The following is a 17,283-nucleotide window of genomic DNA, read 5'->3' as shown; positions in this document are numbered from 1 at the left end:
CACGGGTCGAGACACTGAGGAACACCTCCACAACCTGGAGGAGCTGCTACGCCGACAGGACTGGGTAGGCCTACGACTCAAGAAGTCTAAATGCATGTTCTTAGCTCCCGAGGTTGAGTTTCTGGGCAGGAGGGTTGCTGCAGATGGGATTCGGCCCACCGAATCCAAAACAGAGGCAATTCGACGAGCATCCAGGCCCTGCAACACATCGGAGTTGCGGAGTTGCGTTCATTCCTGGGACTGTTGAACTATTTCAGGAACTTTCTGCTGAACTTAAGCACATTATTGGAGCCGTGCTCCTGTGTAAGGGTTGCGATTGGTTTTGGGGGGACTGTCAGGAACGGGATTTAATCAGGTGCGAAACCTACTTTGTTCAAACAAATTGTTGACCTTGTACGACCCCTGTAAACGTTTAGTTCTGACATGTGATGCATCGTCCTATGGGGTTGGGTGCGTGTTGCAGCAGGGTAATGCTGAGGGTCAGCTACAACCTGTGGCTTATGCCTCTAGGTCGCTCTCTCAAGCAGAACGGGGATATGGGATGGTCGAGAAGGAAGCACTTGCATGTGTCTATGGTGTAAAAGAAATGCATCAGTACCTCTTCGGTAGGAAGTTTGAATTAGAGACGGACCACAAGCCACTCACATCTCTGTTGTCAGACAGCAAGGCTGTCAATGCCAACGCATCAGCTCGTATACAGCGGTGGGCTCTCACGCCAGTTGCTTATGACTACTCCATCCGGCACCGGCCCGGCACTGAAAACTGTGCTGATGCGCTCAGCAGGCTCCCACTGGTCACCACTGAGGGGGCAGCTGAGCAAAGCGCTGAGCTGGTCATGGCTGTCGATGCCATCGACAGTGCAGGCTCCCCCATCATAGCCCGCCAGATCAAAATCTGGACAGAGATCCCCTCCGATCCTTGATTAAGAAATGTGTCCTGACTGGGGATTGGGCGCCGCACACGGAGCATGCCCTGAGGAGGTCAGACCATTCCACAGGCGGATGGATGAGCTCTCCATCCAAGCCGACTGCCTACTATGGGGCAGCCGGGTAGTCATGCCCCAGAAGGGCAGAGAGGCATTCATCAGGGAACTCCACAGCAAGCACCCAGGCATTGTGATGATGAAGGCCATTGCCCGGTCACACGTTTGGTGACCTGGAATTGATTCAGACCTGGAACACTGTGTTCGCAGGTGCAGAACCTGTGCCCAGCTGGGTAATGCCTCCAGGGAGGCCCCGCTCAGCCCATGGCCCTAGCCCAGCAAGCCATGGTCACGCATTCATGTTGACTATGCAGGCCCGTTCATGGGGAAGATGTTCCTCAATGTGGTAGATGCGTACTTGAAATGGATCGAGTGCATCATCCTGAATTCATGCACGTCATCCACCACCGTGGAAAGCCTACGTGCGATCTTTGCAACCCATAGCTTGCCGGACATCCCGGTTAGTGATAATGACCCGTGTTTCACGAGTAATGAATTCCGGGAGTTTATGTCGGGCAATGGCATCAACCACGTCAGGACTGCACCATTCAAGCCAGCCTCCAATGGCCAAGCGGAACGGGCAGTCCAAATCATTAAACAAGCTATGCTCAGGATTCAAGTACCCTCCCTACAATGCAGCCTATCGCGCCTCCTGCTGGCCTATAGATCCCGCCAGCACTCGCTCACGGGGGTCCCGCCCGCAAAGCTACTCATGAAACGGACACTCAAAACTCGGTTGTCCCTCATCCACCCAGTCCTGACCGACATAGTTGAGGGCAAGTGCAAGTCACAAAACAAGTACCATGACTGTAATTCAAGGGGGAGATGTATAGAAATAAATGATCCTGTATTCGTCCTCAATCACGCCATGGGGCCCAAATGGCTTGAGGATACTGTAATTGGCAAAGAGAGGAATAGGGTCATCGAGGTAAAACTCAACAATGGTCAAATATGCCGTAAGCATCTGGACCAAGTAAAAAAAAGGTTCAGCATGGACACGGAGGAACCTGAAGAAGACCATGAGATGGAGCTCACACTACCGCCAGTGAACGTGCAACAAGAGCAATCAGAAGAATGCACAGTCCCTGAGGTCAGCCCGGACAGGCCGGAATCACCACAGGTGACAGACACTCATGTCAGTGTCCAACAACCAGAGCTCCAACTGCGGCGCTCCACCAGACCACCTGAAAGACTAAACCTATGATCCCAGTAAGACTTTGGGGTGGGGGGGGGGGGAAGGTGATGTCATGTTTGTAACTACAATCCAACACCACTGTATTACTGTATACACTCAACTCAGATGCACACCTTGACCACAGGGGGTGAACTTGTGGGAGACACTCCTTACCTGATCACACAGGTATATAAAGGGTGGTCCCACGCAGGGTCATCACTTCTGGAGTCCTGTAATAAAGAGTTAAGGTCACAGAGTGGCTTTGTCTCTGGAATGTGCCTCGTGTGGTTTCATGCTGTAGAGTAAGGACTTTACACAGTCCAACCAAGATCTGCAAGTTCCTCCACACACTTCACAGCAGTGTTCTATGTCCCAGTGATCGCACTTTGGGATCTGTTTCCCATGCTTTCACTTGGCCTTGATATTGGAAATTATGATTTCTTCGAATTGCCAAACTCCATTATAGATTGTACTTCCCCAAGCCCCTTGTTGTGACTTCTCAGGAGTTGAGCAGTATTCTGCAGTAGGTAAAATTCTGTTTCAGATTTTCCAAATGCTTCTGTTGGCCACCAAGGAACTGCATTCCTTCCTTCAGCTCTGCGTTCAGTATAGACTTGGGAGCCTGTCATTTAACATGTTCATCAAGTGTCCAGCCTACATGATGTAAGGGGTAGTCCCGGGAGTCAGGTTCACCTCTGACCTACTTGAGCGGTTCGAATTGCTCCCACTCCCTTGGGTTCTAGACTCTGGATTTATTTGGGGGTGTGATAAAGTGCAAAGGACAACTGGTTTGATGCAAAAGAACTTTGATTTTATTACAGCCAAGAAAGTACACAGCCAAACTTATAATCACTCTAATAAAGAACAATACATTACACATTCAAAAGGGGTTTCAGTAAAAATTACACCTCCCACCTCCCAATACCTAATCCTAGCTAGGTTAGACTCCAGGACGGGCAGGGACTAAGCTTATCAATCCTTTCTGGTCAGCTAGCGGTAGTTCGAGATTTTGGGGTTCGTTGAATTCTGTAGGTTCTGCTTGCCATACCCCGAATGTCAGGGGAGACTTCTTATGGCGCAATCTTCAGTTAGGTTGAGTCCGCTGATGCAGTAAGGCGCGTTTTAGATTTGTGGGGTAAGTACCCATTTTCTTTCGTTAGAAGTAGGTTTTTACAGTTCTTTAGGTAATGTTTTACCTGTTGGAAGCTCAGGATCAGCTTGTAGAGTGGAAACTTTAGATTCTTCGATTTCTTTCTGTTGGAGTTTTGTTTTGAGTTTGGTCGATCGCGGTGGTTTTGGTGGTGCCACGTTGGCTGTGGTCGGTTGCTGCCGCGATGGTAATGTTCTTCCTTCATTTTGTACTTCAGGACTTCGAGGCTGGAGAAGTTGGTTTTCAACTGTCGCGTTGGTTTCTCTCCCTTCTTGATGGCATCGTCACAGTATGGCACACCCTTTGTTAAAACAGCGGGCCAGTTATACGGTTTGAGTCATCCTAATTTTCGCACCAAATCAGTCCAGAATTGTTTAAATTTGACATCTCTTTGTAATATTTTGGCGGGCTCGTTAAAAGTTAATATGTCTTGGGTGGGTTGCTCTTCTAAATCTGTTTCCTGATGGAAATATTAGCTTGGTAATCGCAATGTCCTTTTTGTGCTTGGTTTTTGCATACAGGCTATAGTGAGCCCTTTGTTATTATTCATGCTGAAGATGGCTTTTCTCAGCTCAGTTTGATGGCTGGCCACCTCTAAGTTATTGTTGTAATGTTAATGTCTCTTGTGGAGAAACGTTTTCGAATATCCATTTCTCCAGACCATTTACTTTATTCACAACACCCAGACAGTTCCAATAATCAAATTGGCTCCTTTAGTTCCTTGGACCTGTCCACAGACTTGAATTTGTCTTGTAAAAGTCCAAAATTCGATTAAAGTTCATAGTTTCTTCCATAAGCACTTTAGGATTTCAAACTTTCTGGTAGATAGTCCCAAATTAAATTTCCTTTCCAATGAGCCCAAATACTGGGGGGGTTCCCGTGAACTTTGACCTTTCAGTGATTTGTTCCTTCTCCAGCATGGTCCCAACCCTTTTTCCATGTTGTAGAAGGGATGTCTGTATTGGGGCCTCATGGTACCATATGATATTGAAGATATGGAGAATATGATGTGGATGAACCTCACACGGAACTTCTTTAGTTTCTTGATCCAGTTATACTGTCCAACTCTCACAGTGAAAGAATTGGAAAGGAAATTGAGTGGAGTGTAAAATGGGCAGCTGGCGCACTATTCACCCATTTGGAGCTATCACCCAAGACAAATTTCACCCCTATGGAGCCATGACATCACTGTGGAAGATTACACCAGGTGAAAGAACAACAGCAATGTTGCATCCCACCATCAGACATTACAAACTTTATTTATCTCTAACGCAGCACTGGGCAAAAAGATTATGGTTATAAATTAGCCGTTGAAATTTAGTATTTCTTTAAAATAATGTTCTCTTTTAAAAAAGGAAATATTCTTACTTGAAAGAACCCAAACACTGTATCCTCTCATGCTGTTATTCGGGAATATTCAAGTGCTTTAGTAAAAGTAATCTTCTTCACTGCAATTTGAAATTAAATTGGAATCAAAAATAACTCTTTGAAGGACTTGCCATTTTAAACTAGGTGATGTTTATTGTTTATAACCATAAATATTGTTTGGGTACAATCAATGTAAATCTTAGCTGAGCACTCTCCTCGGTTACAGTTAGAAGCTTTCATCTTATGACTATGATAAAAGTAATAAGCAGGTTTGGCTACTGAGTTAGCAGGTTTCTCGTGAATATCATCTCAGCTGCAGCTTTCTTTCTCTTTCTTTGTAAACGACCCCTAGTAGCATTCATTGCAGGCCCCAGGAGAGTTATAAGAAATATTTCAATGGCAGATAGCTCATCAAAATGAAGATCACCATGGGATTTATAGGCTAGAAAACACTTCAATTCCTAAAACATTATAATGTTGAAAAGGTCAGATAGAACTTGGTATATTCATTTCTAAATTACAAAAATGTGTAAAGGTCAGTCAGCTAAATTGGGAACTTGCCGGTCTCATTGGTAAAGTTGTCTATTTGTCTTGGTAGCCAGACCTATACACACTTCTCATTCGCAGGACAAATAAGTAACTCCACTTATGAAACATTACTTAGCGACAATACCTACACTGCACATAAATACATTTTATCATTCTCCAGTTATTAGCTGTTGGAGAACAATAGATTTCAATGATTTAGGACCAGTAATTGCCAAGTGATTTCCTTTTGCTTTGCCTATCTTATTACTGTGTAGTATAGGAAAAATAAGGAAATATTGTATTGGCATTTTTTTTCATGCAGGGATATTGCTATAACCCAACTTGTACACAAAGGAATATTGTTTGTGATGAGGATTAAAGTTTCTTTATGAGTCAGGTTTGACTTCTGAGGTTGTAAAATTCATGATTTGTGAAATCAAATCTGAAGTTCTTCCCATTGTGCTAGACCACCCGGGAATACAGAGTTACTGTGAAGGAGAATAAAATCATACTCGCCGCTGTACTGGAAAGAATTGGATGTTTACAGTTTCAAGAAAAAAATGGATGTTTACAGTGTCATGACTGCTGGGGGCCAGATTGACACCTTGCATAAATGTATTTTATTATCAGCTCCAGCAAGCTTCCTGAGCACATAAGATTGCTCCTTCATCAGCGGATTTACACCAAATGGGGGCAATTTTCCCACCATTCAGGAAACAGTCTTTATTAATTCTCTGGACTTGGGAAGTTCAAAACACTATAACTAACTAAGAAGAAAGTCCAACAGCGATTATAGAGGAGAAGGAAGTCATAGCGGTGCTAGGGAGGGTGGAGGTACAGAAAATTGCAGAGGTCATTGGTAGTGGATGATAGTGGAGCAGATCAGGTTTGCCAGCATAACAGGCTGTAACATTTTTGAGTCTTCCTCAGAGTTCCTCAGATTTAGTATTTAAAATTATTCCCGTAGGTGAGCTCTTGCTCCTTATGACTCACAATGCATCTTTACCTGCCCAATGTCTAGATAATAGCCTGGATTTTGTTCTCATTGGCGAAGGAGCAGCACTCACTGTTCACCTCGCAGTCAGCTGCCCATGGAAGTTTTGCGGGCTTCTCAGAATAGATTTCTTCTAATCCAGTGTCTTTTCCAGTGTGGTGCCCTCTACAGAGATCTGTGAGCAGTTAAAGAAACAGTGAGGTTCTTCAACCAATCAAATTGAAGAATCCTTACTGAGACGTGCAGAGTCCAAACCAGGAAGGAAAAAGCAGGAAATATAAATTAGATTTAAATGATGTACAGAAAGCAAAGTAAATATTGGGAAATACAGATAGGATTAAGGGAGAGAGATAAAAGAAACAAACATAAAAGTAAAAAAAAATATATATATATATTTTAAATCCCAACATTAATTTTCTGCTGAGGGAATGAGACTCCACACTTGTAACAATAATTTTTCATGGCTAGAGAGGTTGTTCAGCAGTAATTATCACTTATCACGATGTTAAAAACTCACTTATTTCTGAATACACGAGCCCTAAATTTTTTTGCTGTTTTTAGGGGGCAAGTACAGCAAGTTCACGCCGTTGCAGTCATTTCAATGCTGAGTCTGTCGGCGAGGACTGCAACAGTGCACTCTGTGGAAGAGCGGGGTATCTCTAACACCAGCTTCTGGATCTTCCTGTCTAATTGCACATGTGACATCAGTTGCATTAATCAATTTTACAACAATGGCTGAGAAATAGCTTTCAAAGAAATGATGAGGGAAAATAAATGTTTATATTTCTTAGTTCTGCCAATCAAATATATATAGACATAATATTCACAGGATGCATATGTCTGAATTGAATGACATGGCGTCTCTCTCCGACAACTGTTAAAATAGAACTTCTATATTCTGGTGTTCTTGTTTTGATTGTCTATGAAAAAAGCTAGGCCATTTTTTATGAGTATAGGTGGCTTTTAACCCAATATGTGGCATCAGAGAAAGAAGGAATAGCAGACAAAAAAGCTTATTTTTTTTCACACAGCCCATACTAGCCATGAAATACAATGCACCAACTGAAACTGGGAAACAGAAATCAGGGGAGATCCTGATGGATAGACCATTACAATGCTTTATCCTTCCTTGCATGTAGAAATAGATGGGGGGCCTAAAAATAATTGCCTTCAGACACTAACAGCGCTTTAGATGGCAGAACTGGCAACAATAAACTGTCAAAATTGAGAGATTTAAGAAAAAAATACTCTGAATTTCTAGAGTAAATGAAGCTCCAAAGCTTTAATCGTTCCTTTGTTGGCTGAGAGTCATGAGAGCGCCTTGAATAATATAATTACCAAGCCATCCACACCATTGTTTTTCAGTCGAACTGGCTGTGATGAGAATAATGGCTAAGTTCCAGGAAATTGGCAATCCCTGTTGACTACAATGGAGGGATGAGCACCATGAACACATTTTTATCAGCTTTCGGATGCTAACGGCGGAGCGGCACGAATGTGCCAGCAAACTATGGCATAACGCAGCTCATGGCATATCTCACTTATGCCATTATTTCCTGGAAATTTTAAGCATTAACATCGTTGCACATCGTTAATGTGTCATCACTATGGTGCAAGTTTGCAGCAAATTCAGGACCAATAGTAACCATATTATGGAAGCTTGACCAATTTCTGAATGTTATATGAAGTGTAAGATCTATTACAGTTATGAAACACACCCTATTTTCTCCAAGCTTTTGGTAAAGGAGAGTTATTGATAGTTATGCTAGGGGTATATGCATGTGTTAGATGCATTCTTGTTGAAAACAAATAATCAGAACACTGTTAAATTTGTGCAGAGGTAGGTTTTGAAAAGCAAATGATCTGATTGCACCTTGGTAGGATTCAGAGATCTTTTTAAATATGAATATTTTCTACTCAACTATTTGTTACTGTCTCTTTTGGCATATGTACAAAACATTTTTTTCAGTAAATGAGGCCACTGAGGTTACCCGATGAGTCAGCGTACACTAGTTGAACAATTAGTGGGTGATTGTTGCAGACACATGACTGGAGCAGTTTCTAAAGCAAATACGTTAGTGTGTGCTTAGTTGGATGAATACTGTACTGACTCTTGTGGTTCTTGGTGGGAGCAGCGATTAAAATAAACATCTGAACCAGCCTTGCTTTTTCTTTTTTCTTTGTTCTCCTGGTTAGAACATCTGCCAGAACTGCAATTATTTCACTCGCTACTGCCCCTGTAGTCTCCCCCATTATTAGTTCTCTCTGCTTCCTTCCCCCTTAGGCTCCACCAACTCATGGGGCTAGAACCTCCACTTTTTTTGCATGCATAACGCCCACTTAACGCCCATTTTACCACTGAAATTACGTATAACGCCCATATATCGGCCATTTTAGCACAAAATGGAAATTGACGGGCATTTTTAGGAAACTTAGCGTCGAGTGTTACTTTCCCCATGTGCTTAACGCCGGGAAAAAATATTACCGCCGCCCACTTTTTTTGGTTGGAATCAGCAGAATGGGCGGAATCAACGCCCATAATATCACCTAACATTACTTTCCGTACGGAATTAACGCCGAGATTCAATATCAATGCCCGCCCACTGTTTTTTGTCGTAAAGAGCATACTTACCCAAACTAGCGGCCATGAGATCGCTCAGCGCCAATTTCACCACCTCGTACACATATCGCCCGCAATATCGCTCGCCCGAAAAAACACCCACAAAAAATGGAACTAACCGGAACAAAGGCCAGCTGTGTGGCTGGAGTTTGTTAAATCCTACTCTTATGTGAGGAGCTGATATCTGAACGATTTGCCTGAAAGAGCACTGGTATATGTGTGCTCAGACATCAATGGTGCCCATTACCTTGGCGCCAGTTAAATTTTATGTTGATTGATGTTAAGTTGTATTTAACCCTTTCATGGTAAGAAATCACCAGTGTGTAATGGTCCAGCTATCTGAGACAATGTGCAACAAGGTTATGTTCAATAATAAAAATGTAATACCAACATTGGTCTGAAATCATAAGTATCACAGCCAATAATACTCAACCCCCGCCCACACCCCACTTTTTCCACCATTGCCATAAATCACATGTTCAACATGTCCAGCAACACAGAATACAAAGGCAAAGCAGGAGCGTGGTCCACAGCCCCCATACATTGCAACAAAATGCATACATCCAGATGGAGATATAACCCATCCATCACCTGCAGACATGCACCTCACTTTCCTTCCCCCACTCCTTCTTCTCCCCACCTCTATCCCTTCCCCTCCTCGTTCCATGGCGCCTGGCCAAGGAGCTCCTCAGGGGGTGCCTCATTGGGGGAGATGAAGGCAGAGGTGGTGGTTGCACGGGTACGGGAGCGGGGGGTGACGACGGGGCAACATTCTCTGATGCAGAAGCAGGATCTTGGTCCTTGCTCTCATCTGTCGTTTTCAGTGGTGGTGCAGAATCTAGGGGTGGAGTGCCGCGCTCTGGGACCACTGGGAGGCTTGTGGCAGCAGTGTTCCTGGCTATCGCATCCAGGGCCTCCACCATGCGTGGAATGTACTCAGTCATGGTGGCCAGCTGTCGGGATATGCCCCCAGTGCTTTGATGAGCTGGTCACCAATGTCTACAGTCCTCCTGGAAAACTGTACCAACTCTCCGCTGATATGTGGCGCCCGTGGAACAGACCTGCCACGTCCATGAGGCCTATGCGGGGTCGGCGCCATCGTGTGGCGAGGTGCTTGGGGCCAGTACCTCCAGAGTGGAGGCGGGAATGACTGGAGGACCATTAGATGGCCTTGGGGTGGAAAGGCTTCTGGAGCGTGGCGGTGCAGGTTCTTCAAAGTCCGCGCTCTCATCCGTGGAGAACAGACCCAGCGGATTGACGGGCGAGAATCGGAGCTCCTCAGCACCAGATGTAGTAGGATTGTCCGCCGACTCCTGCCCCGCGCCCCCACCTTCTGGCCTCTGTGGCCTTGTCTGGGGCTGCGCTGCTGGCTGACTGCAAAACACAAATTATTGGAGGAGAAGGGGGTGCTAGGGTGACAAGGTGAGTCCAGCGCTACACACAACATCTGCACGACAAAAGCACCATCGCTCTCAAAATCATCGCAGACATCACATTTCATGACCATCAACACATTTGCATTACAATGATTTTCATTAGGCCAGCATCATTTCTATGACAATTTTAGAAATCATTATCATATATGATGGTTCGGATCTGAGTGGGTGTGGAATCTATAGGCTTTACATGACGCAATGGTGTAAGCTTTACTCATGGGGCATCACTTCACGGTCTACAGATGCATCCATGGCTGTCCAGGGGTGCTTCCCCACGAGTGCGAGCACGCGCTCCTTCATGTCAGTGATGTCGCTGGGGACTGGTGACCCCCACCCGTTCACCTCTGCATGGACCTCACTGTCGATAGCATCTTCTGTAAAAGGTGACAGGACAACATGGCATGAGATCATTGCGTGATATCATTGCTAGGTACTGTCATAGAGACTGATACAACACATAACCAACAGATGTAATCATGATTATTATGATAATTATCATTCTTTACCGAAAGACGTACACCGTGACCGCAGGCTTTGAGTAAAACATTCCTGGTAAAAGTGCAAGACCTCACATTTGCTGATAGTCACTCATGACTGTTACAAATCAAATTAGATAAATACTTAAGTGCGTGTAAATCAACGTAATACTTACTCTTGCGGATCCCAAAAAGTCGTTCCATCATTTGCGGCATTGGTTGCCCTCACGCACCTCGTTGGTCGGCGACGAGACCACCTCTGCTATCTCGGTCCATATCTTCTGGTATGCCGTTGGGGTGGGCTTCCCATGCCCTCCATGTGTTAAATCAGCGTAACTCAACCTCCTGCTGGAGGGAGGCATTTGCCTTGTCCGAGAACCTCCTGATTCTTTTGCACCCTCCAATGTGCTCCTCTCCCAGCTCACTGCTCTCTCCAGCATCAGTCTCCACAGCGTGCTGTGATGCCTCCTCCTCTCTCTCCATTATAGGCCAAACTCAGTCAAATATGTGGCTGGTAACACCTACTTTTTGTTTGCCTACTTGCTGTAAAGCTCTAAAGTCTCCCTCCTTCCTCCCAAAGAGCCACACCACACCCAGCCACGCCTTCCCTCTCTCTCTGTCTCCTCTTCTGCGCATGTCATGGTGACCCTTGGCCTCCAGAATCGCGGGAATCGAGCTTTACCATGCCGTTGCTAAGGATGGCAGAAGGTCAAAAAAATTTAACGCCACCGCCCATTTTATATAGCTCGCGGTAACGCCCATTTTCAAAAGTAGAGACTAGGTGGTTTGAGAATGGCCGAGAATAGCCTATAATGGATCTGAAAACCCTTTTTTACCGCCCACGCTGGAAATATTGCCCATTTTTGGGTAATAACCACAAAAGTGGAGGTTCTAGCCCATGGCCTCTGTAACTGCTGCCATCCTGACCATCTCTCTTGGTACCTACACTAAGGAACTGTTTATGTTTAATATTGAACTTTCCTACATTTCCCATAGCCTGCCAACATGTTCATCATTCTTCCATATTACACCGTTGAGCCTGTAATTATAAGACTAAAAAGAACAAATGGGTGAAAGATTAAGGTGTAATTGCCAAACAATAATGTTGATTATGAATGTGGGGGTTGATTTCTTACTCTGATTTTAATACTGACTTGTTGTCATTCAAAAAATGGCAATCCAGGCATTAGGCTGCATTTGAATAAGGTTCTGTTGGAAGAGGAAAATGTCAAGATGACCTCAACCAATGCAGTATACTCTTGATAAATCAAAGTTGCTTTCTGTGATGTATTTGCATGCTCTGTACCATGTAATTACATGTAATAGCCTACAGATGGGGAAAGCTTGGGAGGCACACATTACTGCACCTGGTGCTGCCTCCCTTTATAAAGTAGGCTCCTCCTGCAGGTTTCACTTTTGGAGTTTACATTAAACCTAAAGGTCACAAGCAATGGGCCACATGTGATTTATTATAGTGATAAGTATATGTATCACTTTTGTTATGATGTAAACCTGTAAATACCATGTTTAACTACCAGAGGGCTTATCCCCTGGAGTCCCAAGGGATCCCAGAATCCCTTGGGAGCACCTGTATATAAGGAGGCCTCATAGGCTGGAGAGGCACTCTGAGATCTGTAATAAAGGACTATGGCCACACCTTACTTTGAGCTTGCAGTATCTGGCCTGACTCTTTATTCAAGACATAACAACTGACGATGAGATACAGATGATGAACCCCACCACAACAATGCAGAGAACTGTGGGTATCCTGGAGACATTTTTGGAGGGAGCTGATTGGGAAACCTTCGTAGAGCGACTCGACCAATACTTCGTGGCCAACGAGCTGGAAGGAGAAGCGAATGCTGCCAAACGAAGGGCGATCCCCCTCACCGTTTGCGGGGCACCAATGTATGGCCTCATGAAAAATCTGCTTGCTCCAGCAAAACCCACAGACAAGTCATACGATGAGTTGTGCACAGTGGTCCGGGAGCATCTAAACCCGAAGGAAAGTGTTCTGATGGCGAGGTATCGGTTCTATACGTACAAGAGGTCTGAAGGCCAGGAAGTGGTGAGCTTCGTCACTGAGCTAAGGCGCCTTGCAGGACATTGTGAATTTGAAGGATACTTGGAACACATGCTCAGGGACTTCTTTTACTTGGTATTGGCCATGAAGTAATACTTCGCAAACTTTTGACTGTAGAGACCCCAACCTTGAGTAAAGCCATAGCGAAAGCCCAGGTGTTTATCGCCACCAATGACAAAACCAAACAAATTTCTCAGCACATGGGTGCTGCTGCAAGTACTGTAAACAAAGTAACGTTGTTTTCAAATCGAAATGTACAGGGCAGGACTTACACGCCTGCAGCTGCACGTCCGCAGATGACTGAGTCCACCATCAAGGGTGGTGAATACAAGGCCGTTAACACCTTGTTGGCGCTGCGGGAGTGATCATCGTTTCCATTCATGCCACTTCAAAGGATATGTTTGCAAGGGTTTTGGAACAATGGGACACCTCCAACGTATGTACAGGTGAGCTGCAAACCCTACTAATCCTGCAAACCATCATGTTGCAGAGGAGGACAGATCCATGGTGGATCACGACGAACCAGAGCCTCAGACCGAGGAGGCAGAGGTAGATGGGGTGCACACATTTACCACAAAATGTCCCCCGATAATGCTGAAGGTTGAATTAAATGGATTCCCAATGTCCATGGAGCTGGACACGAGTACAAGCCAGTCCATAATGAGCAAAAAAACTTTCGATAAACTGTGGTGCAGCAAGGCCTCAAGGCCAGTCCTGACTCCCATTCGTACTAAACTGAGAACGTACGCAAAGGAACTGATTCCTGTAATTGTCAATGCTACTGTAAAGGTCTCCGACGATGGAGCGGTGCACGAGTTACCACTCTGGGTGGTACCGGGCAAAGGCCCCATGCTGTTTGGCAGGAGCTGGCTGGGAAAGATACGCTGGAACTGAGACGACGTCCGAGCGCTTTCGTCCATTGACGACACCTCATGTGCCCAGATCCTAAACAAGTTCCCCTCGCTGTTCGAACCAGGCATCGGGAAGTTCCAGGGAGCAAAAGTGCAGATCCATTTGATTCCGGGGGCATGACCCATCCATCACAAGGTGAGAGCGGTACCTTACATGATGAGAGAGAGGGTGGAGATCGAACTGGACAGGCTGCAACGAGAAGGCATCATTTTGCCGATCGAATTCAATGAGTGGGCCAGTCCGATTGTTCCAGTCCTCAAGGGAGATGGCACCGTCAGAATCTGTGGTGATTATAAAGTAACTATCAATCACTTCTCACTGCAGGATCAATACCAGCTACTGAAGGCAGACATCCTTTCTGCGATGCTGGCGGGAGGGAAAACTTTCACGAAGCTGGACTTGACCTCGACCTACATTACGCAGGAGCTGGAGGAATCATTGAAAGGCCTCACCTGCATCAACACACAAAAGTCTTTTCATTTACAACAGATGCCCATTTGGGATTCGATCGGCCGTGACAATATTCCAGATGAACAAGGAAAGCTTGCTGAAGTCGGTCCCGTGCACTGTGGTCTTCCAGGATGACATCTTGGTTACAGGTTGGAACACCGTCGAGCACCTGCAAAACCTGGAGGAGGTTCTTAGTCGGCTTAATCGTGTGGGGCTAAGGCTAAAATGCTCGAAGTGCGTTTTCGTGGTGCCTGAAGTGGAGTTCCTGGGGAGAAGAATCACGGCGGATGGCATCAGGCCCACCAATTCGAAAATGGAGGCAATCGAGAACGCACCAAGACCACAGAATGTGACGGAGCTGCGGTCGTTTCTAGGACTCCTGAACTACTTTGGTAACTTCTTACTGGGTCTCAGCCCACTATTAGAACCACTGCACGCTTTACTGCATAAAGGAGACGAATGGGTATGGGGTAAATGCCAAGAAAATGTCTTTGTAAAAGCTAGAAAACTGTTATGCTCAAATTGCTTATGTTATATGATCCATGTAAGCATTTGGTACTAGCATGTGATGCATCGTCATACGGTTTCGGGTGTGTATTGCAACAAGCTAATGATTCTGGGAAATTGCAACCGGTTGCTTATGCATGTAGAAGTCTGTCTAAGGCTGATAGGCCCTATAGCATGATTGAAAAATAAGCGTTAGTGTGTGTTTACAGGGTAAAGAAAATGCATCAATGTCTGTTCAGGCTCAAATTTGAATTGGAAACTTACCATGAGCTGCTTATATCCCTCTTTTCTGAAAGCAAGGGGATAAATACGAATGCATTGGCCTGCATCCAGAGATGGGTGCTCATGTTGTCCACATACAACTCCGCCATCCGCCACAGGCCAGGCACAGAAAACTGTGCCGATGCTCTCAGTAGGCTGCCATTGCCCACCACGGGGGTGGAGCTGGCACAGCCTGAAGATTTATTCATGGTAATGGAAGCATTCGAGAGTGAGCAATCACCTGTTACCGCCCGACAGATTAGAACCTTGATGAGCCAGGGCCCCGTACTGTCCTTAGTAAAAAAACTGGTGCTCCACGGGAGTTGGTCTACTGTCCCATTAGAGATGCAGGAGGAAATAAAGCCGTACCAGTGGCGCAAAGATGAAATGTCTTTCCAGGTAGACTGCCTCCGATGGGGTAATTGGGTAGTGGTGCCAAAAAAGTGCAGGGACACTTTCATCAGTGATCTCCACAGCACCCACCCAGGCATCGTAATGATGAAAGCGATAGCCAGATCCCACGTGTCGTGGCCCGGTATCGATGCAGACTTAGAGTCCTGTGTGCACAAATATAATACATGCTCACAGTTAAGCAAGTCTTCCTCGATTCTGAGGGACTGCCTATGATGATGAGCAATGCACCCAGGGAGGTGCCACTAAGTTTATGGTCCTGGCCTTCCAAACCATGGTCCAGGGTCCATGTCGACTATGCAGGCCCGTTCTTGGGAATAATGTTCGTAATGGTCGTAGTTCGTAATGGTTCGTAATGTACGCCAAATGGATTGAATGTGTGATAATGTAGGCAAGCAGGTCCGCTGCCACCATTGAAAGCCTACGGGCCATGTTTGCCACGCACGGCCTGCCTGTTGTCCTTGTAAGTGACAATGGGCCATGCTTTACCGGTGCTGAATTCAAGGAGTTCATGACCCGCAATGGGATCAAACATGTCACATCTGCCCTGTTTAAACCAACGTCCATCGTTCAGGCAGAACTAGCAGTTCAAACCATCAAGCAGAGCTTGAAAAGGGTAACTGAAGGCTCACTGCAGACTCGCTTATCCCGAGTCCTGCTTAGTTACCGCACAAGACCCCACTCGCTCACTGGAGTCTCTCCTGCTGAACTGTTCATGAAAAGGGCACTTAAGACAAGGCTCTCGTTCGTACACCCTGATCTACACGAACAGGTAGAGAGCAGGCGGCTTCAACAGAGTACATATCACAATCGTGCAAATGTGTCACGTGAAATTGAGATAAATTATCCTGTATTTGCTTTAAACCATGGATAAGGTCCCAAGTGGCTTCCTGGCATTGTTGTGATCAAACTCTCAAATGGACTCACCTGCAGGAAACACTTGGACCAAACCAAACTCAGATTTATGGACTATCCAGAACAACCCATAATAGACTTCACCTTTTTCGACCCTCCAACACACAAACTCACAAGTGGCAACCGACCCAACGGTTGACCACGAAGCAGAACCCATCACCCGCAGCAGCCCAGCAGGACTCACCACCCCCAGCAGCCCAGCAAGGCCAGCTGCGCAGCAATCCAGCGAGGGCCCAACAAACGACTCAGCAAAACCAGCATTTGCACCAAGACGATCAACCAGGTAAAGGAAGGCCCCAGATCGACTCACATTGTAAATAGTTACACTATTGACTTTCGGGGGGAGTGTTGTTATGTATGTAAACCTGTAAATATCATCTCTAACCACCAGAGGGCTTATCCCCTGGAGTCCCAAGGGATCCCACAATCCCTTGGGAGCACCTGTATATAAGGAGACCTCACAGGCTGGAGAGGCACTCTGAGACCTTTATTAAAGAACTACGGTCCAACCTTACTTTGAGCTTGCAGTATCTGGTCTGACTCTTTATTCAAGACATAACAACTTTCTGCACAATTAAAAAAAATATATCTATTAATTTGAATGAAGCAATGTGGATAAGACAAAGTGGAGATAATTTGTTTAAAAATTGGAATCAGATCATTTTAATTGAAAAACTTTGAACTAATAACAGTAGACAGTGTACAAACAATTACTACAATCAGTGGTTGTAACCTAGACTGACTACATTTGAAGTTCTGTATAAAATGTTTTTAAAATCAATGCTCAGTTCCCAGTGGGTCAAAGGTTACGCTGTTGCAAGGATGGGGTGTAGGATTGGCAGAGGGGTATAAATCACTACTAAAATGATTTTATCAAAAATTTGCTTAAGACTGTATTTGCTTGTTCCAAGAAAACAAATTAAAAAAAAATTCAAACAGATTTCAGATAATTATCTGAGAAAATTAGGGAGCTTCTGCTACATGCCAGTTTGGGAGTATCAACTTTGGAAAAAAGA

General features: G+C 45.3%; 1 long non-coding RNA gene across 1 annotated transcript in view; it reads right to left on the bottom strand.

The window, feature by feature from the left end:
* Window positions 1–4,694: 4,694 nt before the first annotated feature.
* The window catches only part of LOC139262101 (uncharacterized), a 73,385-nt gene continuing 60,796 nt past the window's right edge, over window positions 4,695–17,283 (bottom strand). Inside the window, exons 2-3 of the long non-coding RNA XR_011592894.1 lie at window positions 6,209–6,371; window positions 4,695–4,754 (exon numbers count right to left, since the gene is read on the bottom strand). This is a non-coding gene — a long non-coding RNA (uncharacterized lncRNA). The remainder of the gene's footprint in view (window positions 4,755–6,208; window positions 6,372–17,283) is intronic.

This window comes from Pristiophorus japonicus, chromosome 4, assembly GCF_044704955.1.
Source record: "Pristiophorus japonicus isolate sPriJap1 chromosome 4, sPriJap1.hap1, whole genome shotgun sequence".
Classification (NCBI taxonomy): domain Eukaryota; kingdom Metazoa; phylum Chordata; class Chondrichthyes; family Pristiophoridae; genus Pristiophorus; species Pristiophorus japonicus.
Note: the sequence above shows the minus strand (reverse complement) of the source record. Positions and strands in the feature narration are given on the sequence as shown.